We start from the raw sequence: 23,576 nt of genomic DNA on the forward strand, positions 1-23,576 counted from the left end.
CAGACTCTGTGGGTCCTCATACTGTCTAACTAGGGCTCAGAGATGCAGCAGTATCCAGGTCTTTTCTGCCTGTGATTGCTGTGAGGTATGCACTAAGAATTACTTTTATAGGGCCAGATAATCTGGAGAATGCAGAATTTCTTAACAGTTCAGGAATGATCACACCACACATGCAACAAAAACGAAAACTGAGGTTTGAAGAGGTTACGGAACTTGGTAGAATAAAAAGGAAAAATAAAAGGATCTGGGCAATAGGATTCCAGAACAGTAAGATTCTCGGGCTCCTGGCTTTTAGTGGGGTTTTAAGTGATGATCAATATAACATAGGAATCTAATTTGGTTTCTATCCTTAAATAATTTAAAAATCTTGCTTGGGGTAGATTATAGTGTCATCAGGCGTGTATTCAGAAACGATTTCCCCAGAGTAGGGGAACTCTGCTCAATTTTCCACTCACCTCCTGGAACCCCAGAAACTAGGATCCGTTTATTGCAAGTTATTCTGCCTCAAGAGTTAAAAGTAAAATCAAGAGTAAACGTTTTTGGTTATCTTTGACTAATTTTTTTTCTCTACAAGATATAGAGAATAGCACTAACCTCAAAGAGTTTGCATAAACTAGTAAGGCACCCGAAGCGCTTAATGTGGTGCCTGCCGCCTAGTAAGCATTCAGTACACTTTAACTATCATTATTACAAAGACAGATTGGAGGTAACAGACGAATGAATGCTCGGGGCTTTTGCAACTAAGTTCTCTGAGCCCGGTTCTATTGTTTATGAAAACAGGTGGCTGGAGGGGAACAACTCTAGTTAAAATAAGGGGTGCAACCCGCAGGCAGGGGGAGTCGATCGACCGCGGGACAAACACAGTTCGTGAGACGCCCAAAGACAGATTTGTGGGGCTCCCGGCTCCAGGCGCCCCGCCCCTTCCAGGAGGCCACGCCCCACCAACAGGCCCCGCCCCTCCACTCCCCGCCCCGCCCCGCCCGGGAGGCCCTGGCAGCTCCAGCCCGCGAGCAGTTCCGGTGCCAAAATCCTTCCCTCCCCCGCTCCCCCGGAAGTGCTTTTCCAGGGTTCGGGCCGGAGAGAGGCCTGGTAGGCACAGTCGCTGAGGCTCCATCGGCTCGGACTAGGCATCTCCAGTCCGGGTCAGAGTGTGGAGGTCCTCGTCCGCCGAGCCGCGCCCCGCGCTCTCCCAGCGTCCGGGCCGACGGTGAGTAACCCGGTAAAGGGATCCGGGCGACCGCGGGCCCGCGGCGGGGCTGTGGTGCTCTCGGGCCCCCGCTGCCCACCCCGGGCTCCGGGCGCCCAGCTCCGGCCTCGGCTGTCGGGGTCCGGGGACGGGGGAGGCGGTCTGCGCGGACCCCGCGGGGCGAGGGGGAGCGGGCTGCGGGGCCGCGGGGTGGGCGGGGCGGGGCGGGGGTGCCGCGGCTGCGGGCGCGGCGGAGCCTGGGCTGGGCCTCGGTCCGGGCGACCCCCGCATTCCCCGCTCCCCCGGGGCGCCGCGCCGCTTTCCCGTTGAATCCGGAGCCTGGAGCCTGGAGGCCCGGCGCGGGGTGAGCCGCGGTGCCCGGCTCTTCGCCGCCTCGGGGTCTGTCCCGGGCTCAGTAATTAGTCTGGGTCCCGGGGGTGTCGTCTCCTCGGTCCCGGGGTGGGGCGCTGCCTAGGTGGATGCCGGGGATCTGTGGCGAGGCTTTCCGCCAAGACCCGCTCTCACGGGACGGCTGGCTCCGTGTGGACTGCGCGGGGCACCCGGTCCGGGCGCGCAGGTCGCCCGGGCAGTACCTGCGTGTCTCCTCCCGTGGTTTCCCCTCCCTCGAAAGCTTGCCGGAGCCGCCGCTGAAAAAGTCACTCAAAAAACAAAACAAGAAGCACCCCAGCGTACTTGAATACACGTTCACCTGTTTTCTTGCTGACGTGAAAAGAAAAAGGCAGCAGCAGCGATTCTGTCATCCGCGCCCCTCATTCCTGTGGCCGTCCGTCCCAAGTCACAGCTGTGTGATGAGTTCACACAGGGGTTACCGCACACATCCGTGGCCAAGTGTCGGAGGAGGATTATTTGCCCCTCCCCTCCCCCTGCGAAGTTTGTTTACTTTCATATTTGGAACTGTCACTTTCCCAAACTGGTAAAGAAAAATGGTTCTCAGTTTCTCCCGAGCGGTTCCGTACATGATTACAGCTGTTGCTGCAGTGCAGAGGTTTCCACAGGTGGGCAGAGGTGTTTTATTTGTTTAAGTTTGTGTCATGAGGTGTTTACCTAGGATAAACCGGAGAATTTCCTAGAGGAGAAAATGATGTAGGGAGTTACTTTCAGTGGATAGATTTTAGGTCATAAAACTGTGATGAAAGGTTTGCTGAAAATACAGATTTTTCTTTGCATTTAATGGTGACCTTTTTTTTTTTTTGAATTATGATCAGAAGAGGGTGCATTTACTGCAGATTATGACTGAGCAGATGACCAATCTCTTGGCACTGTTGAATATATACAGATCATGAAGCCATGAACACTATCTGTACTTACGCTTATATTAGGATTTATAGTGTAGGTTTTTTTTTTTTGGGGGGGGGGTGTCTCATCTCATTCTTTCTCTGCCCATCACTGGAAGGAAAGTTAATGCCATTAATTAGACGAAAGTGACAAGTTCAGTGAGCACCTATACCAAGGAAAGTTTATTTCAGGGCTGTTAATTTTTTCTTTGTTTTTTTGGTCGGTTGTGGGGCCTGAACTCTGGGCCTGGGCACTGTCTCTCAGTTCTTCAGCTCAAGGCTAGCGCTCTACCACTTGATCCACAGCACCACTTTCAGTTTTTTCTGCTTATGTGGTGCTGAGGAATCAAACCCAGGGCCTCATGCATGCAAGGCAAGCACTCTACTGCTGAGCCACCTTCCCAGCCCCGGGGGCTGTTGACCTTAAGCCACAGGAAAGAAAGGCTTGTGGAGGGAAGATTTTTTTGGTCGGTCATGGGGCTTGAACTCTAGGCCTGAGCGCTGTCCCTCAGCTCTTCAGCTCAAGGCCAACACTCTACCACTTGAGCTACAGCCCCACTTCCGGGTATTTGGTGGTTTATTGGAGATAAGAGTTTCTCGGACTCTTTCTGATCCTCAGATCTCAGCCTCCTGAGTAGCTAGGATTACAGGCGTGAGCCATCGGTGCCCGGCTGGAAGATTTTTTTTGTACATTTTTGTTGTTGTTGCTGCTTTTGTTGTACACTTCTTTTTTTTTTAATTTAATTTATTTATTTTTTGCAGTCCTGGGGCTTGAACTCAGAGCCTGAGCACTGTTCCTGAACTTCTTTTGCTCAAGGCTAACTAGCCCTCTATCACTTGAACCACAGCTCTACTTCTTTCTTTTTCTGTTCGATTCTTTTTTTTTTTTTTGCCGGTCATGGGGCCTGAACTCTGGGTCTGGCCACTGTCCCTCAGCTCTTCAGCTCAAGGTTAGTGCTCTACCACTGGAGCCACAGCGCCACTTCTGGCTTTTTCTGTTTATGTGGTGCTGAGGAATCCAACCCAGGGCCTCATGCTTGCAAGGCATGCACTCTACTGCTGAGCTACCTTCCCAGCCCTTTCTGTTCGATTCTGAGGAATCAAACCCAGCACTTCATGTGTGTTAGGCCACATTCCCAGCCCCATTGTTGCACACTTTTAATTTAGATAAAAACTATTGATTATTAGACATTTGCAAGTTGGGATATTGGAAATGAGAAAATCTAGAAAAGGAGTCAGATTTGGTTATGGATCTGCACTCTAGATAGGATAAAGTGTTTTGAAGGGAAATATTAACAGTTATTAGGAAAGTAGAAAAAGGAAATTAGGGAAATCAAGATACTTTCATGCATTATAGATTTTATTACTCAAGTCAGTTCAACAATATTGAATGCTTGCTATGCATCAAGTTATGTTATGAAATTGTATAGAACAAATAACATAGCTATAATAACTAAGATTAATGTATATATATAATAATTATTTTTCCCCCCTATTATGGGGTTTAAACTCAGGGCCTGACACTTGCTTACCTTGCTTGTTTGACTGGGGCTCTGCAACTTGAGCCACATCCTAACTCAGATTTTTGCTGGTTAATTTGAAGAGGAAGATTTGTGGACTTTTCTACCAACTTGAGGTTTTGAACTGCTGTCCTCCAGATCTCAGCCTTCCATGCAGCTAGGGTTACAGGCATGAATCACTGTGCTTTGCCAAGATTCATGTTTTGACTAATTTTCTAAGGTGTGTCTGAAATCATGAGGAATTGAATTGTACTGTATAGTAATAATGAACCCCCCTCCTCCAGATTGGGAATTAACATTGGAGATAAGTGTTAAGTGCTCCATGAAAGCAGTGTGCTAGGTATTAGAGGACACAAAGATTAAGTCTTTGGTTTTTAGGAATTTGAAACTGGTAGGGAATGTAAGATATCTGCACAAAAAAATTGCTGCATAACAAAATATGTGGTGTATACAGAGGAGGGAGATGCAGGACTCTGCTTATTGGAAGCCAACTTGGGCTTCAAATCTAGACCCTGTCTCAAATACCCCCAAAACAAAAAGGAGATAAATGCAAATACTTAACCACAGAGGTCCCTTTAGGTTGTACAAAAGGGAAAAGGATGATTATAGGAAATAGAGATAAAGTCATACTTATAATTATAGTTCTGATTTGTTTATTTAAGATGCTAATCTTATTTACTAGGTACTTACTAGGTTCTATACTACTTGGTTTCTGTACGCAAAACAACCTGTAAGCTGGTATCAGGGCTTGAACTCATTGCTTTGTACTCTGCTCAGCTTTTTTGTTCATCATGGCTGTTCCTATACCACTTGAGCCATATCTCCAGTCTGGTTTTCTTGTTTTTTTTTTTTTTTTTGCTTTTTTTTTAATTGGTGAAGTCTCTTGGAACTGTTTGTCTGGGCTGACTTTGAGCCATGATCCTCCAGTCCTTTGCCTCTTGAGTAGTTAGAATACAGGTATAAGTCACCAGCATCAAGGATAAGCCTCTTTCTAAATAGTAAAGACATTGAGTCTCATATATGTTAAATAACTTCTTCTGGCTTTGTGGCTACAGCCCTAATTTGACTTCAGATCTATCTGGTTTGAAAACCTAAATTCAGTGTTACAGAGGGTAAGACTTTTTCTAAAACAGGTCTAGGTGGATGAAGAAGACCTTTCAAATGAAGAAAATGATAATTAACAAAAGTGTGGAGGTGGAAAAGCTCTTTGTGTACTCAGATACAAGTTAGTGGACCAAATTACCTGGAATAACCAGTTCATTCTTTTTTTCTTTTGGTTGGTCATAGGGCTTGAACTCAGCCTGGATGCTGTCCCTCAGCTCTTCAGCTCAAGGCAAGCACTCTCCCACTTGAGCCACAGGACCACTTCTGGTTTTCCGGTGGTTTATTGGAGATTAGAGTCTCACTGACTTTCCTGCCCAGGCTGGTTTTGAACCATGATCCTCAGGTCTCAGCCTCTTGAGTAGCTAGGATTACAGGCATGAGCCACCGGTGCCTGGCTTATCCAGTTCATTTTTGAGCATTAGAGATGAGGTTTGAAATGTAGATTTGGACTGTATCATGGAATACAGCATGTATTTCTAAATGCTGTATTTAGAAGTTGACATTTGGAAGGTAACAAGAAGTGACTAAGGTCTAATAGTGTAGTGTGCAGGATGATTTGTTGGGAGTAGCTGACTTTCCTATAAATACTGGTAGGTTAGTAGAGGAAGGGATCAATAGGGAAGGTTTGGGGAGATAGAAATGAAAGGTTACCAATACTATGTGTGGGCAGTGTTGATACTGTTAGTAGAAATAGAAGGAAGGAGTTGCATAATAAGATTGATTTTTGGATGGCCTTTTTTTTTTTTTTTTTTTTTAAAGATAGGCTAGCCTCACTCAGGTAGGCATGTGCCACCATGCCCTTTTAAATACTTAGAAACACTGGAAATGTCCAGAAGCTTTTGGAAATGTAAGTTTTGCGTTCAGGAGAGAGGTTAGAGCTAGACATCTATTAAATATGAATGTAGGGAATATAAAAATAGATACTCAACTAGATGTGTAATGAATTAAAAGTACCAAGGGAGATTGTAGATGGGAAAGAAAGCAATAACTAAAGCTAATGAACCCTGTGTTTTCCATGGCATCTGTTTAAAATAGAAAAGACACTATGTAAATCTACGTAGTAGGTAAAGAATTTTACATTTTGTAAATCGCTTGCTAGTGCTGAGGATTCAGATGGAATACATAGAATGATCAGTAAAAATCCAACTGGGAAATAATTTTTATTTATTTTTGATGCCTCTGTTAACAAGAGTAGTATGCTATGGTTACCCCTGTTGAAAGAGGACAACCTCTTTTAGACTCTGTGAAGAGTGTCAGAATTGGTTATTTTAAAGCCTCATTTGGTTGTTTTCTTGGACATTTGTTTGGCAAATGGTACATGAGGATTTGAAAGTACATCTCTGTTATAGTATTCCATTGATTTTTGCATAAGACTTTGAATTTATTTTTAATAATAAGTACATCTTAATATTCAAAGATAATACTGTGCTTCTTATAGTGGCTGTAATATTGCCTGTTATAGAAAATCGTGTTGGGGAGCAGACTTGGGCTTCAAGAATGCTAGATCAGTGCTCTACCATTGAGCAATATCCCTAGCCCAATATTTGTACTTTTTTTTTCCCTATTAGCATGAATAATTTTATTGCTAATGTTCTCATTGTCCTTGAGGGATAGAATAAGAAACTTTTGTCTATCATATAATAATACAATTATATATACATGACAATTACGTTTTCTTTGGGAACATTTAAGAACTATAAATTTATACAATTTCATGTGGTTTTAAAATAAGAGATTTTAAAATAAATATTTTAAAACTTTTAAATATTTAAAAAAAGATTTTAAAATAAGATTTTAAAATAGATTTTAAAATATGAGAAATTTTGTATTAATGCAAATGATTGTAATAGCTTGCAGAATGAGGCTTAAAGTAACTTTTTAAAGACAAATTTATTATTTTTAGACCAAGTTACCATGGAAATGTTTATTTCCATCTTGAGAGTTAATACATTCTTTTTGTTTTTCAGGAATTTGTTTTTCACTATAATATGGGCACTTGGGAATGTCCAAAGAGTCCTGCATCAGTGTTGGAGGCAAGGGGTTTTTGTGTGTGCTTTGTCTGGGCTGGTTGGCTTAGTTTCAGTGAGCCTGGTATTAATGAGGCAAAGGTCAGGAGTTCCATTTAGCTTTAGTCTGAATGATGGCCAGGGAGCCTCTCACCAGCTGTCTTGGAAATTCTTCAGTTGTCATTGGTCACAAAAGTGACTGGATGAGGGTAGATCTTTATACCACTGAAAGAATTTAGAGGAAAGTTAGTCTAGTGTTTGGAACTCCATATAACTGTGTTAAAGTTCCTAGTTTGTTGTTGTTGTTTTTTTAAATGTTTGTTTATGAGTACACTATAAGACAAAAGCAGAAATTCTGTTAAACACATAGGATTAACATTCAGGTTGAGTGATCTAGGACTTTTTCCTACATGATGTACCTCTTCAGCTGGTGGCGACAATACTCTGAGAAGTAATAGGAGTGAACATGCAGGTGGAAACTCAAGGCTGAACACGTTTCCCAGCATTTGTAGAAAGGAACTGTTCATTATGGGGTAGAGCCATTTGCTCCCTGAAGCCTGTTGGGCAAGGTGACCCCCAAGGTATCCACAATGAATTGTATTAAAAATCTTGATCTGTGACCTTGAACTAAATCTGTGATCTTGAGCTAAACCTCCCCAAGTCTTCATTTCCTCATGACTGAGGAGAGGTTAATATTTGCTATGAGCATGCTCTATTATTGTTTTCCTTTTCTAAGTGGGAGCTGACCACTTATACTAGTGGTTGCTAGCCTGTGGACTAGTATGATTATTTGGCAAAGTTTTTATTTGAGTGAAATGATAATATACTTAGCTTTCTTTAAAGCTGAATCTATTGAACTTGAAAGATAGTCTTTCATCTAAATTTTTAAAATCATATTTGGTGGGAACATATTAGTTGTTTTTTGAAATAGTGGTTACAGTGAATGTGACTTATGTTTTTCCCCAATGTTCTTGGCAGAATAAATGTTGGCAATCCTGTGGTGGTATGCTGCTTTTTTCCTCCCGTTTAAAGATAGTGGTTCTGTCAAATCTGAAAATCTTAGTCTTAATAGTATTTGAGGGACTTGAGAATATTTATGTAATTAATTATGCATATTCAAATTAGTTTTGGTGTCATTCTGCCCTTTGGTTCTATAGGAGATGAATGGTTATCACTAAGTTTAATTTTGACCTTGCACAATTAATACTTATAGCATATATCAAGGAGCAGTTTAGACTTTCAGATGAGTTCATGAAAGTTACTCCAGATTATTTGTTTTAAGGCTGTATTTCTCAACTGGAGTCCCAGGAGAGATGGTGACCTATGGGGGCTGTCTTGGAGTGCTGCTTTAAATCTTTACTTTGTTGATTAGCTAACAAGATAATGAACTTGCCTTTGGCTCGTAGCAGGAATTGGCTTTCTTTTCCTTTTATGCAGGAAAGAAACTAGAGTGAGAAACTTTTTAAATTTTATATAGCAAGTAGATCTTGTACAAATATCAGTATTCAGAATGCTTTCTAGAGAAAGAGTAGTGCAGCACTGTGTTATGTAAGTGGAGCCTCAGAAGTCCTCCTGAGGATATAAACCAATTATTAACATAAGCGCTTATTGAAATTGCATCACTTGTCTAGATGAGAAACTTATTGATGCTCTGGTTCACTTAGACTGGGGAAGGAGCTATGGGAATTTAAAATGCAAACCTAGCCTACGAATGAACTAAGTCTTACCATTTGCTTTGTGGTCAGGTAATTTAAAAAATTGGGAGTGCTATAGTAACATTTAGATATGTATTAGAATACCTAAACTAAATGTTCAGGTTAAGTTGAAATAGCTTGGGCTCTCTAGAGATTTATTGCTGGGTGTTGGTGTAATACTAGCTGGGTGCTGGTAGCTTATGCCTGTAATCATAGCTACTTAAAAAGGCTGAGATACCAGGATCACAGTTTGAAGCCAGTCCAGGCAAGAAAGTCCATGAGACTCTTATCTCCAGTCGACCTAAAAAAATCTCCAAAAAAGCTGAAAGTGGAGCTGTGGCTCAAGTGGTAGAGTGCTAGTCTTAAGTGAACAGGTCAGGGACAGTAGTCAGACCCTGAGTTCAAGTCCAGGATGGGCACCAAAAAAAAAAAAAAAGATACTAGTTTGTTTTTTTTTAAATTTTTTTTGGGTCCGGTCTTGAGGCCTGAACTCTGGGCCAGGGCACTGTCCCTCAGCTCGTCAGCTCAAAGCTAGCACTCTGCCACTTGAGCCACAGCGCCACTTCCGGCCTTTTTTTTTTTTTTCTGCTTATGTGGTGCTGAGGAATTGAACCCAGGGCCTCATGCATGCAAGGCAAGCACTCTACCACTGAGCCACATTCCCAGTCCCAGATACTAGCTTTTGTTGTATATGTTTGTTTCTGATAAATAATAAAAATCACAACAACTTAATTTATTTTCACAATGCTTAATTTTTTTCTACCAAGTACTAAAGTGGCAGAAATGAGTTGTCTGAGTACTCTCAGAAATTAGAGGTATACCCCAAATATGCTTACCATAAGTTGAAAAGCTTTTATAAATTTAAAGGACTTTTGCATTCTGCTATTTTTTTAAAATAATATGATCTGTTGTGGTTGAACTTGAGGAGGGACTTGTGCTTGACAGACTCATGCTCTAGTGTATGAGGCACACCACCAGTCTTGTTTTTTTGCTCTTTATTTTGAAGATAGAGTCCAGTGAATTTTTTTTCTTTCTTTTTTTTTTTTTTTCTTTTTTCTTTTTTTTGGTCGTGGGGCCTGAACTCTGGCCCTGGGCACTGTCCCTCAGCTCTTCAGCTCAAGGCTAGCGCTCTACCACTTAAGCGTCAGCCCCATTTCCAGCTTTTTCTGCTTATGTGGTGCTGAGGAATCGAACCCAGGGCCTCATGGATGCAAGGCAAGCACTCTACCACCGAGCCACCTTCCCAGCCCCAGTGAATTTTTTTCTACAGGCTGTTTCTTGAACTGTGACCCTCCAGATCTCAGCCTCCTCAGTAGCTTGTATTCCAGGTGTGAGCCACTGACACCTGGCTGCAAACAGTATTTTAAAGTATTGTCGACTAAAATTGATGTCCCAAGAAGGAGTGGTATTTCATCTTGTGCATGACATGACATATTGCAGTTTAATACTATTGCAATGATTTATTTTTGGCCTTAAAAAAACAAAATCTTGTGTCTGGTCATAGAAAAAAGATCTTTTGGTGGTAGAAACAAAGTGACTTTAAAAGGGGATCTAATCAATTTTTAAAATGTTCTCATATGTTTAATTTTTTTTTGCTATTTCTATTTATAATACAAAAGCATTGTCTGGTAGTTTATTATAATGATGGAAATGTTCTGTGTCTAACTGTCCTATTCAATGTTAGTTCGTATGTGGCTACTGAGCACTTATAATGTCTAGAGTTACAACATAATTTTTAATTTTATTTCATTTTAAATAATTTAAACATTAATAGCCACAACTGACCAGAGGCTACTACTGCACTAGACAATGCACTGTTGAATAGAGTTAGGAAGATAATGGGAGCAAGAGATTAGAAATCTTCAAGCCAGCCCAGCTGCTGGTGGCTCACACCTTTAATTCTAGCTACTCAGGAGGCTGAGATCTGTGGATTACCGTTCAGAGCCAGCCAAGGCAGGAAGGTCCATGAGACTCTTATCTCCAATTAACCATCAGAAAACTGGAAGTGACGCTGTGGCTCAAGTGGTAGAGCACACACCTTGAGCTGAAAAGCTCAGGGACAGCACCCCGGCCCAGAAAAAGCTCAGGGACAGTACTCCGACCAAGAAAAAAGAAATCTTCAAGCCACCTGTCAGCTCAGGTTTAAGCAGATTAGGAGCTCATTAAGCATTTCTTGAATGCAATAACATTTTATTTGAATTTTAAATCCAAGTCCTATGAAGTGTTTTTAGGTGTGTGTGTGTGTGTGTGTGTGTGTGTGTGTGTGTGTGTGTGTGTGTGTGTGTGTGTGTGTGTGTGTGTGTGTGTGTGTGTGTGTGTGTGTGTGTGTGTGTGTGTGTGTGTGTGTGTGTGTGTGTGTGTGCGCGCACTGTCCTTCAACTCTTCAGGTCAAGGCTAGCACTCTACCACTTGAGCCATAGTGCCACTTCCAGCTTTTTCTGCTTCTGTGGTGCTGAGGAATCGAACCCAGGGCCTCATGCATGCAAGGAAAGCATTCTACCACTGAGCTACCTTCCCTGTTTTTAGATTTGAGATGAGTGATCTGTAGTCTTTTCATTTTCTTAATTTCTTCTATATTGATTAAAAAAATTTACTTTCATTACTTTTACAAAAGCATATGCTTAATACATAATTTAAAGAATTACAAAGTGAACTATTGCCAGTCCTTTAAAAGCTATACCCCTGCCAGACCCCTTTGTTCCCCTGGCCACTTAAGCCCTTCTCCGATATGCTCCTTAAGTAACTGCCATTTGGTTTAGGAGTAATCACTCCCTGCTTTTAGCTTTCTTCTCTTACCTGTCTGTCTGTCTGTCTGTCTATCTATTTTTACCAGTCCTGGGGCTTGAACTCAGGGCCCAGGCACTGTCCCTAACCCTTTTTGTGCTCAAGACTAGCATTCTACGACTTGAGCAATCGAACCCAGGGCTTCATTCATGCTAGGCAAGCACTCTACCACTAAGGAGGTTTTTGTTTTTTATTTTATTTATTTATTTTTTTGGGTCCGGTCGTGGGGCCTGAACTCTGGGCCTGGGCGCTGTCCCTCAGCTCTTCAGCTCAAGGCGAGTACTCTACCACTTGAGCCACAGCACCACTTCTGGCCTTTTTTTCCCTGCTTATGTGGTGCTGAGGAATCGAACCCAGGGCCTCAGACATGCAAGGCAAGTGCTCTATCACTGAGCCACCTTCCCAGCCCGAGGTTTTTACTATTATATCTCCACATGCTCTCATTTTCTTTTTGGATTTACATGAATTTTTTGTTTTTTTCTTTTGAGACAGGTTCTTGATTATGGAGCCCCAGCTGGTTTGGAACAGTCTCTATTCCTGCTTCAACCTCCTGAGCACTGGAATTACAAGCCTTTACTTTTAAAATTTTATCTTATGGGGCTGGGAAGGTGGCTCAGTGGTAGAGTGCTTGCCTTGCATGCCTGAGGCCCTGGGTTCGATTCCTCAGCACCACATAAGCAAAAAGAAAAAAGCCGGAAGTGGTGCTGTGGCTCAAGTGGTAGAGTGCTAGCCTTGAGCTGAAGAGCTAAGGGACAGCGCCCAGGCCCAGAGTTCAGTCCCCACAACCGGACCCAAAAAAAAAAAAAAAAAAAAAAATTTTATCTCATTTCCTTTTCTTAAGTTTGAAAGTCAAACTTGACATAGTTTTCTTTTATTTTAGTTCTCATCTTTTCTCAACAAGTTGTTTTAAATGATGTCTCTTTGATTTACCTATATATTTACAAATGTTTTTGTTCGTCATTCTCTTTGCATTGTAGCCCCCTATCTAGGACTGTTTTCTTCTTTACTCTTTTTTCCTTTTTTGTGTACTGGAAATTAAAATCTGGGAGAGCCTCAAACTTGCTAAAGTCATATTCCCAGTCCTTTTTTGCCTTAAATTTTTCAGATAGGGTCTTGAACTTTTGACTAGGGACAACTTGGGGACAAGATACTCCTGCCTGTGCCTCCTTTGTAGCTGGGATCACAGGCTGATACCACTAGTTCATTGGGTAAGATGGAGTCTTTTTAACCTTATAACGTCTTCTGGCCAGACCTGGAACCAAGATCTTTCTTCTCCATTAGCCTCCAACAGGTATGACCCACCACAATTTTTTAAGTTTTTAAAAAAAATTCTGAGACATGGCCTGGAACTTGAGATCCTTGAGATCCTCCTGCTTCAGCCTCCCAAGTACTGGAATTACAGGCTGTGCCACTAACCCCAGCTCAGATAATTTCTCTGCTTGAAAATTATCATTATAGCTTTATTTTTGTGTGTATGTATGTGTGTGTGTGGGGAAGGGGGTAGTGATGGGGACCAACCCCAGAGCTTGTAATTGCCAGCCACTGAAATACCTCATTAGACTTTTTTCTAGTGAGGGTCTATTGGAAAATTTTCCAATAGACTCCCCCAAACGAGCTCTTACTATGTTAGTCTATACCATCTTCTTGCCTCAGCTTGCCAAGTGCTGGATTATAGGCATGCCTAGCTCTGGAAAAGTTTTTATTCGTCTGGCTTCCTAGCACACAGCTGTCTCTCTACCTCCTGAGCCATACAGAGAGAGAGAGAGAGAGAGAGAGAGAGAGAGAGAATGTGTTGGTCCTTGAGTTGAACTCTGGGCCTGGTGTGTGTGTGTGTGTGTGTGTGTGTGTGTGTGTGTGTGTGTGTGTGTGTGTGTGTGTGTGTGTGTGTGTGTGTGTGTGTGTGTGTGTGTGTGTGTGTGTGTGTGTGTGTGTGTGTGTGTGTGTGTGTGTGTGTGTGTGTGTGTGTGTGTGTGTGTGTGTGTGTGTGTGTGTGTCCTTGAGTTGAACTCTGGGCCTGGGCTGCTGTCTTTGAGCTTTTCTCCTCAAGGCTAGTATATCATTTGATCCACAGCTCCACTTCCTATTTTCTGATTGTTAATTGGAGATAATCTCCAGAAAGTCAGTGGACTTTCTGCCTGGGCTTGGCTTTGAACTGTGATTCTCAGATGTCAGCCACCTGAGTAGCTAGGATGACAGGCCTGAGCCACTTGTTCCCAGCTAGCCTGGATTTTTGCTGATGAAGTCTCTTGGGCTTTTCTGCCTGACCTAGCTAGCTTGAGGTGTGATCCTTTAGGTCTCAGCCTCTGGAGTAGCTATGATTATAGGTGTGAACCACTGCCACTTGATGGAGATGGTTTTTTCTGATGTGTATTCTGGATTAGCTTTTCTTTGATCATTGTAGATCTTATTTCATTATCTTCTGGTTTTTATTGCTGTTGAGATGTCTAAAACCTGTGTAATTGATATTTCTTTATAGGTAGTTTGTTTTGGTTTGCTTTTTAAAATGTATGGATAGTTGAGTTTTTTTTTTGTTTGTTTTTTCCAGAGCTGAGGATAGAACCTCAGGGGCAAGTGTTCTGCCTCCAAACTACAACTTCAGTTCTTAGTTTTTTGAAACAACATCTTGCTGTGTAGTTTAAGTTGGCTTTAAACTCCTTATGTAGCCCAGGTTGGCCTAGGACTTTAGGTCCTTCTGCTGTTGCCTTGTAGAGTCCTGGGAGTACAGGCAGGCACCGCTGTGCTTTGCTTGGAATTTTTAGATCTTCATACATTGTCTTATGTGTCTCTTAACCTGTCATTTTTAAAATTTAAAAATTATTTCACTTTATTTATTTATTTTACTTTTAAAATAATATTCTAAATAATGGGTCTCTTTTCATTAGCTAGTCCTATCTTATCTTTTTTTTTGCCGGTCATGGGACCTGAACTCTGGGCCTGGGCGCTGTCCCTCAGTTCTTCAGCTCAAGGCTAGTTAGTACTCTATTACTTGAGCCACAGCAACACTTCTGCCTTTTTCTACTTATGTGGTACTGAGGAATAATAGAACCCAGGGCCTCATGCATGCAAGGCAAGCACTCTACCACTTAGCCACCTTCCCAATCCCCTATCTTACCTTTTTTCTTTTTTTTTTTTTTAATTTTTTTTTTTGGGGGGGGGGGGTCCGGTCGTGGGGCCTGTACTCTGGGCCTGGGCGCTGTCCCTAGCTCTTCAGCTCAAGACTAGCACTCTACCACTTGAGCCACAGCGCCACATCCAGCTTTTTTCTTTTTGCTTATGTGGTGCTGAGGAATTGAACCCAGGGCCTCATGCATGCAAGGCAAGCGCTTTACCACTGAGCCACCTTCCCAGCCCCCTTACCTTTTTTCTACTGCCTTTTTGTTGTTGTTGTTGTTGTTGTTGTTGGTCGTGGGGCTTGAACTCTGGGCCTGAGTGCTGTCCCTGAGCTCTTCAGCTCAAGGTGAGTGCTCTACCATTTGAGCCACAGTGCCACTTCTGGTTTTCTGGTGGCTAATAGGAGAGTTAGAAGCCTCACGGACTTTCCTACTTGGGCTGGCTTTGAACCACGATCCGCAGATATCAGCTTCCTGAGTAGCTAGGATTACAGGTGTGTGCCACCAGCACCTGGCTAACTGACATTTTTTTTAAATTGATTTTTTTTTTTAAACTTATTTTTCCTGTGTTACCTTCCTTCTTCCCCCTACCCATAGCCTCATTGGATCACAGGAACCCTGGCCTTGTTTATTTTATTTATTTGTGTATGTGTGTGTATGTGTGTATGTGTGTGTGTGTGTGTGCACGTGTGTGTGTGCGCACGTGTAGTACTATGGATTGAATCTAGGACTCCTAACATAGTAGGTAAGTGCTCTACCCTTTAAGCTATGTCTACAGCCCATTTGTTTTTATTTTGCTTTTGAGATAAAATCTTCCTAACTCTTGGCTGGCTTTCAAACTTTGGGTCTTTCTGCTTTTGCTTTCCTGGCATCTGGAATTATAGGTGTGTATAGTCATGCCTGGCTCACATTTCTAAAAATACTAATGTTATAAAGCATATAAAGTGTACACAAAATTTGCCATTTATACGTGTAGAGTTCGGTGGCCTTATATACATTCTCATCTTGTACAGTTGTGCAATAATCACCACTAGTCATCTCCAGAACTTTCTTTTAGCAACACAAACTAAAATCTGTATCCATGAGGCAATCATTCTTCATCTTTCTTTCTTCCCAGCCCTAGGCAACCACTATTGTTTTACTTTGTTTATTTTTGAGACAAGGTCTCTCTGTGTGGCCCAGGCTAGCTTGGAACTTTGTAATCTTCCAGTCTTAGCCTCCCAAATGTAGGTTATAGGCCTGGTCATCCACCTCACTTTACTTTTTGTTTCTGTAGATTTCATTCATATTCAGATAGGTGAAATTACACGGCATTTGTTCTTCTGTGTCTATTTCACATAACTAGATCCATACCATATTATTTAAATATATAATATATATTATATTTTTCTGTTTTTAAATGTTTCATTCAGTTACTTTTTTCTTGGGTCAGGAAAGCTTGACCCTCCACTCATGCTTGGCTTTTTTCACTAAAGGCTGGCACTGAACCAGTTGAACCACACCTCCAGTTCTAGGTTTTTGGTGGTTAATTGGAAATCAAATTCTTACGAATTTGTTGCCCAGGCTGGTGTCAAACCGTAATCCTTAGATTTCTGCTTTTTGAGTAGCTTGGATTTCAGATGTGAACCACTGCCTAGCTTACTCAGTATTTTTCTTAAAACTGCCTTTGTTGTGGGGCTTGAACTCAGGACACTGTTGCTAAGATTTTTTTTTGTTCCAGGCGCTACCACTTTGAGTCACAGCTCTACTTCCGTTTTCTAGTGATTAATTGGAAATAAGAGTCTCACAGACTTTCCTGCCCAGGTTGGCTTTTAACCATGATCCTCAGATCTCAGGGTTATAGGTATGAGTCACTGGTGTACAGCTTGTCTTTTCTTTCTCTTGTTGTTCTTGTTGTTGGGTATTAAACCCAGGACTAAGTATGTCTCTGCCACTGAGCTACAGCTCTCATCCTTGCTTTATCCTGTGACCTACTCGTGGTCAGTATTTTCAAGATTACTTTTATGCCTTTATTCTTTTTTTTTCTTTTATTAGTGTACTTAAGTTGTACAAGGAAGAATTCATTGTGACATTTCCTTATGTACATACAATGTATCCCAAATAATTTAATTACTCTTCTCCTTCCCACTTATATTCCTCACAATAACTTCAGCAGATTTTATGTTTTGTTTTCATATGTGCAAATAAACTATGTTGCCTATGAATATGGGCCTGCTCTACATGCTTGTTCATTTTTTAGTAGGTATTAAGTTCATAGTTAATAATTAATTGGTATTATTTTGGTGCTGATACTAGGGCTTTTAAATTTAGGGCTTCAAGCTCTTGCTTGGCTATTCATTCAAGGCTGGCACTCTGCTGCTTGAGCTGAATCTCCACTTCTGGCTTTTTGCATCTAGATAGTGGTTGTTGTTATTATTATTGTTATTATTATTTACTTTTAAATGTGAGGAGGGGTTTGCTACATTGTCTAAGCTGACCTCAAACAACTTTTTTTTCTCTCTCTTTTTTTGTGCTGGTCTTGGGCCTTGAACTCAGGACCTGGGTACTATCTCTGAGCTCTCAGAGCTAGTGCTCTACCACTTGAACTAGAGCTTGACTTCTGGCTTTATTTTATTTTTTGAGGGAGGAGGAGTTAGGCTTTCAGAGGTAAGAGTCTGATGGACTTGCCTGCCCCAGCTTGCTTTGAACTGAGATCCTCAGACTTTAGCCTCTTGCGTATGTAGAATTACAGGTGTGGGTCATTGGTGCCCCGCTAGCCTCAAACTCTTCATTTTGGCCTTCTAAGTAGCTGGGATTGTAGTTTTGTACAACTAAGACTCATCCCAAGATTACTTTTAAATGTATTAAATATTCTATATTGTCTTTTTGGCTGTACTGGAGTTTGAATTCTGTGCCTTGGGCTTGCTAGGCAGCCTTAGTACTGTTGATCACCCCTCTAGCTCTGCCTTGCACTGCTTATTTTGAGATATAAGGTGTTGTTCTTTTCATGGACCTGTACTTTGTCTGTGATCTGCTTATTTTGTTTTGTTTTGTCTTTTTTTGTTGGTCGTGGGGCCTGAACTCTGGGCCTGGGCGCTGTCCCTCAGCTCTTCAGCTCAAGGCGAGTGCTCTGACACTTGAGTCACAGTGCCACTTCCGGCTTTTTCTGCTTATGTGGTGCTGAGGAATTGAACCCAGGGCCTCATGCATGCCAGGTAAGCACTGAGCTACCTTCCCAGCCCTGTGAACTGCTTATTTTATGCTTGTAGTTTAGCTGGGATGACAGTCATTTGTCACCCCAATCAGCTTTCTGACTTTGAGATGGAGTCTTGGGAACTATTTTTTTTTCTGCTAGGCTATCCAGAAACGTGGATCCTCTCACTCTCAGCCCCCACGTAGCTTAAATATGTTTGTTCTATACTTAGTGTCTGACTATTCTGATATCTAAAGCGATTGTAGGTATGCTTCTGCTGTTTTTACTGGTGCTTCTTTTTTTCTCTCTTGTGCTGAGGAAATAATTTTGAGTGTGGAACATGTAAAACAAATATTCTACTAATGAACTATCCCCTAGCCCTTTGTCTTGTAATTTTTTTTAATTTAGTTTAACTTTGTTTTGTTTTGTTCCAAAGGTCTCCTATAGCCCAGACTAGCTTAGAACTTTCACCCTCCTGCCTCAGCCATCATAATGCTGGGATTACGTACAGGTTTATACCGTAGTGCTTGTCTGTCTTGTAATTTTTTTTTTTTTTTTTTTTGGTTGTGGGGCCTGAACTCTGGTTGTGGGGCCTGAACTCTGGCCTGGGCCCTGTCCTTCTGTTCTTCAGCTCAAGGCTAGTGCTCTACCACTTGAGCCACAGCACCACTTCCGGCCTTTTCTGTTTATGTGGTGCTGAGGAACTGAACCCAGGGCCTCATGCATGTGGGGCAAGCACTCTACCACTGAGCCAACTTCCCAGCCCCTGTCTTATAATTTTTGACTGTGGATTTTCCTGAACTTTATATTTTATAGAGTGATTTTTTAGTAGTACTTTAAATTATTATTTTTTTTTTGTTATTGGTGGTGGGGGCTGAACTCTGGGTCTGGGTGCTGTCCCTCAGCTCTTCAGCTCAAGGCTAGCGCTCTACACTTGAGCCACAGCGCCATTTCTGGCTTTCTTTCTTTTTGCTTATGTGGTGCTGGGGAATCGAACCCAGGGCCTCATGCATGTAAGGCAAGTGCTCTACCACTGAGCCACCTTCCCAGCCTATTGCCATATTTTTCTTATTTAATAAACACATTATTTTGTTTTTGAAAACCACTAAAGAATAGGTTGCATGCCTTTTTATCTTTCGGTATCTAACCGTGTATTTCTTGTTTTTTTTTTTTTTTTGGCGGTTGTGGGGCTTGAACTCTGGGCCTGGGTGCTGTCCCTCAGCTCTTCAGCTCAAGGCGAGCGCTCTACCACTTGAGCTACAGCGCCACTTCCGGTTTTCTGGTGGTTTATTGGAGATAGGAGTCTCATGGTCTCTCCTGCCCGGGCTGGCTTTGAACCGCGATCCTCAGATCTCAGCCTCCTGAGTAGCTAGGATTACAGGCGTGAGCCACCGGCGCCCGGCTTCTAACCGTGTATTTCTTAAGAATAAAGATACTCAGCCTGGAGCTGGTGGCTCATGCCTGTAATCCTATCTTCTCAGAAAGCTGAGATACTAGGATTGCCTTTTGAAATCAGCCCACACAGAAAGTCTGTGAGACACTTATCTCCATTGAACTTCCACAAAGGTGAAAGTGGAGCTGTGACTCAAGTGGTAGAACGCTAGTTTTGAGCCAAAAACTCAGGGATAGTGTCCAGGCCTTGAGTTCAGGCCATGGACTGGTACACACACATGAAAGATTAAGAATACACTTAGGTAATTGTAATACTAATAGAGCCCAGAAATTTAACATTGGTGTAGTACTTTTATCTTATACTGTCTCTGTATTTCACTTTTGTCAATTTGATCATGCCTTTTAGTCTCCTTTAATTTAGAAAAAAATTCTTAGATGGTCTTTTATTTATTGTTTGTTGTACTGAAGATCAAACTTTGGACCTGCTAGGCAAATGATCTACTGAGTTACATACATCCTGTGCTGGTTATCCTAAGAATAAAAGTCAGTTATTTTATAGAAAGTTTTAAAATTTAGTTTGATTTGCCAAGTGATTGATTTAAGTTATTATCTTTAGTTAGAATTCTACAAAAGTGATGCTTTCTTGTCAGGATATTATATCCAGAGACACATGATGTCTTTTTGTCTCTTTTTAGTGGTGCCCCCTTTTATTCAAAATAATTGTCTAGCTCATCAACTCTGTAAGTTACTCTTTCCTTCTTGAAACTAATAGATGATCTACAGGGAGTTATCCCAGTGTTCAGTTATTTTCTTCCTTCTTTTTCCTCCCTCCCTCCTCTTCACGCTCTCTCACTTTCTCATTCTTTCTCGCGCTCTCTCTCACTCTTTCTCTTTCTCTCTCTCTCTCGCTCGCTTTCTTGCTTTCTTGCTTTGTTTTCCCCAGTACTGGGGTCTGAACTCAGGGCTTGGGCCCTGTCCCTTGAGCTTCTTCTTTTTTTTTTTTTTTTGGCACACTTATTATTTATTTATTTATTTTATTGTGAAAATACTGAACAGAGGGGTTACAATTACATGGACAAGATAATGAGTACATTTCTCATCAAGCATTGTAGCCTCCTCCTTTGTTTCCCCTTCCATCCCTTCCCATCCTCTCCCTTCTGTTGAGCTTCTTTTGCTCAAGGCTAGCACTCTACTTGAGCTACGGCACCACTTAAAACTTTTTCTGTTTATGTGGTACTGAGGAACTGAACCCAGGGCTTCATGCTTGCTAGGCAAGCACTCTACTACTAAGCCACATTCCCAGCCCTCCCCCCCTTTTTTTTTGTTGGTAGTGGAGCTTGAACTCAGGGCCTGAGCGCTTTCCCTCAGCTCTTCAGCTCAAGGCTAGCACTGTACCACTTGAGCTACAGTGCCACTTCCGGTTTTCTGGTGGTTTATTGGAGATAGGAGTTTCACAGTCTTTCTTGCCTGGGCTGTCTTTGAACCATGATCCTCAGATCTCAGCCTCCTGAGTAGCTAGGTTTACAGATGTGAGCCACCAGAACCTGGCTCTTTTTTTTTTTATTAATAAGTTTTTTTTTTTATTGTGAAAATACCATACAGAGGGGTTACAATTACATGAGCAGGAGAGGTGTTTTTAACTCACCTTAAAAAGGAAGTATCGTTTATTGTGAGACTGTTCTTTCTCCATTGTTAGTAGACATTCATTCTTTTTCTTTTTTTTTTTTTTGGTTCGATCGTGGGGCCTGAACTCTGGGCCTGGACCTGGGCGCTGTCCCTCAGCTCTTCAGCTCAAGGCTCGCGCTCTACCACTTGAGCCACAGCGCCACTTCCAGCTTTTTTCTTTTTGCTTATGTGGTGCTGAGGAATTGAACCCAGGGCCTCAGGCATGCAAGGCAAGCGCTCTACCACTGAGCCACCTTCCCAGCCCAACATTCATTCTTCTTATGAAAACAAATTGTAACTATTAAAAAAAATAGTTACCTAAAAAAATAATTGGCCACCTTATTCTTTTCTTGGGTAAGAAACATATCCTGGAAATCATTTTAATTTAATTTATTTTTATTTTTATTTCAAATTCTTTATTGTGATTAAGTGGTTACATAATTTCCCAAATTTCACAGTATTGTGGGATAGTGATGCTTAGTTAAAGTCACAAACACATTCTAACTTTCATGGGGCAAATTGTCCATCATGGTCTATGAGCTTTGCAATACAGTTATTTCTTCCACATTGGGTGATATGTACATTTCTTTTGTTTTTCATAGCATCAGCTGTTCCCTCTTTCCCACTTGTTCCCTCCCTTCCATCACTGCCATTGAGTTGTTTAGTTCATTTTGGTCAATGTCCAGTGCAGCTGATGGGTCCTGCTGTTGTATGTTTTTCCCTGATTCCCTCTAGTCTGTGTCGTCCTTCTGGTTTCCCTCTGGTATGCACATATATACCATATATGTGATCAGCAGCATGAGGTTATTTAGTAGTGATTCGACCAGATGAGTAGAAGTCCTTTGTTCCTTAAGTCTTGTTAATTTTGTCATATCACCTTACATTTTGGATTTAACATCCACTTATCAGGGAGACCATGTGCCATTTGTCTCTTTGCTCTTGGCTTACCTTGCTCAACATGATTTCTTCTAGCTCTATCCAGTTCCCTGCAAATGCCATTATTTTGTCCTTTCTAATGGCTGCATAATATTCCATTGTGTATAGATACTCTTTTTTATTATTTTCTAATGAAAACTAATAATAGTTGCATGCTGGTGGCTCATGCCTTGCAATCTTAGCAACTCAGGGGGCTGAGATCTGAGGATCCTGGTTCAAAGCTAGCCCAGGCAGGAAAATCCAGGAGACTTCAATTAACCACTCCAAAAAACCAATCAATAGCCAGAAGTGGAACTGTAGCTCAAGTGGTAGAGTGTTAGCCTTGAGCACAAAAGCTCAGGGACAGCAGCTAGTCCCCTGGGTTCAAGCTTCTGGACTGGCACCAAAAGAGAGAAATTCTTAGCTATGTATAGGTAAGGGTTATTATTATTATTATTATTATATATTTAATTTTTATCATGCCTTTTAGTTTGCAAAACATTTTTATATTTTGTTATTTATTTAGCAGGTCATGGAGATTGAACTCAAGGCCTAAGCACTGTCCCTGAGCTTGTTTTGCTCAAGGCTAGCACTCTTACCTTTTGAGTCACAGTGCCACTTCCAGCATTTTCTATTTATGTGGTGCAGAGGAATTGAACCCAGGGCCTCATGCATGCAAGGCAAGCACTCTACCACTAGCCACCTTCCCAGCCCTCCTGTCAACTTTTATAAGGATAGTAGGGTATAGTGCTGATTAATGAAATCTTAGACCTAGTGAATTGGTAGAACCCAGGTCCTACTAAAATTCTCCCCTTTTTCCTTATAATGGGGTATTTGGACCATGAATTCATCCACTGACTGATAAATTCTGTAAGTAGTACTTAGGAAGCTAGTAGGTATCATGTGTGCTAGGCAATGAGCTTAAATAAGTTAAAACATGTAATTGATGTCACAGAATGTAATCCAGAGGTGATAACATATTAAAATATTTAAGGTGAATATATATGAGAAAATCTATCTGTTGAAACTATTTTCTGTCAGAGAAGAAAGTTTTGAGGTTTGTAACTATACATTTAAACATGTTCTAAAACTTGATACTCTTATTTAAATGGAAACATTTTATTAAACCTTTTTTTATATATTATGTTCAGTTGAAAGATTACTACTTGCTTGTTAAGAAGAACTGTGAATACTTTCTTCTTCTTAGTAATACTTGAAAATCTACATACTAACTTGGCTCATGTTATATTCCCTTATCTCCCACTCCTTTACAAAAAGTTGAGCCGAGTGCTTGCGGCTCATGCCTGTAATCCTAGCTAATCAGGAGGCTGAGATCTGAGGATCGTAGTTCAAATTAGCCCCAGCAGAAAAGTCCGTGAGACTCTTATCTCCAATTAACCAACAGAAAACCAGAAGTAGCGCTGTGGTAGAAGGCTTGCCTTGAGCTGAAGAGCTCAGGGACAGCACCCAGGCACAGAGTTCAAGCTCCATGACTGACAAAAAAAAGAAAAAAAAAGTTGAATAGTATACATGTTAGCATTAATTCTTTTTAGCCTCTTATTTTGATAATGCCCAAGAAGTAGTAAAAACAAGAAAGTTTCATGTGCCCTCCATTTGGTTTTCCCTTTGGTGTCTGACTGTTAGCTATGAAAACAAGGAAATTGGCCTCTGTATTATTACTGTTAACTAGACTGTACACTGTATATGGACTTGGAACATTTTCAAAACCCACA

At 41.6% G+C, this 23,576-nt stretch overlaps 1 protein-coding gene across 3 annotated transcripts in view; it reads left to right on the plus strand.

Annotated features, from left to right (window-relative positions):
• Positions 1-1,030: 1,030 nt before the first annotated feature.
• The window catches only part of Frs2 (fibroblast growth factor receptor substrate 2), an 88,759-nt gene continuing 66,213 nt past the window's right edge, over positions 1,031-23,576 (plus strand). For 2 of the 3 annotated variants that reach the window (XM_069988445.1, XM_069988443.1), the window contains exon 1: positions 1,031-1,207. The gene's annotated coding sequence lies outside the window, so the exon portion shown is untranslated. Of the gene's footprint in view, positions 1,208-2,184; positions 2,203-23,576 lie in introns of those variants that run through there. The other variant, XM_069988448.1, reaches the window with a different exon arrangement.

Source organism: Dipodomys merriami, unplaced genomic scaffold (assembly GCF_024711535.1).
Source record: "Dipodomys merriami isolate MVZ:Mamm:240054 unplaced genomic scaffold, mDipMer1.0.p SCAF_10, whole genome shotgun sequence".
Classification (NCBI taxonomy): Eukaryota; Metazoa; Chordata; class Mammalia; order Rodentia; family Heteromyidae; genus Dipodomys; species Dipodomys merriami.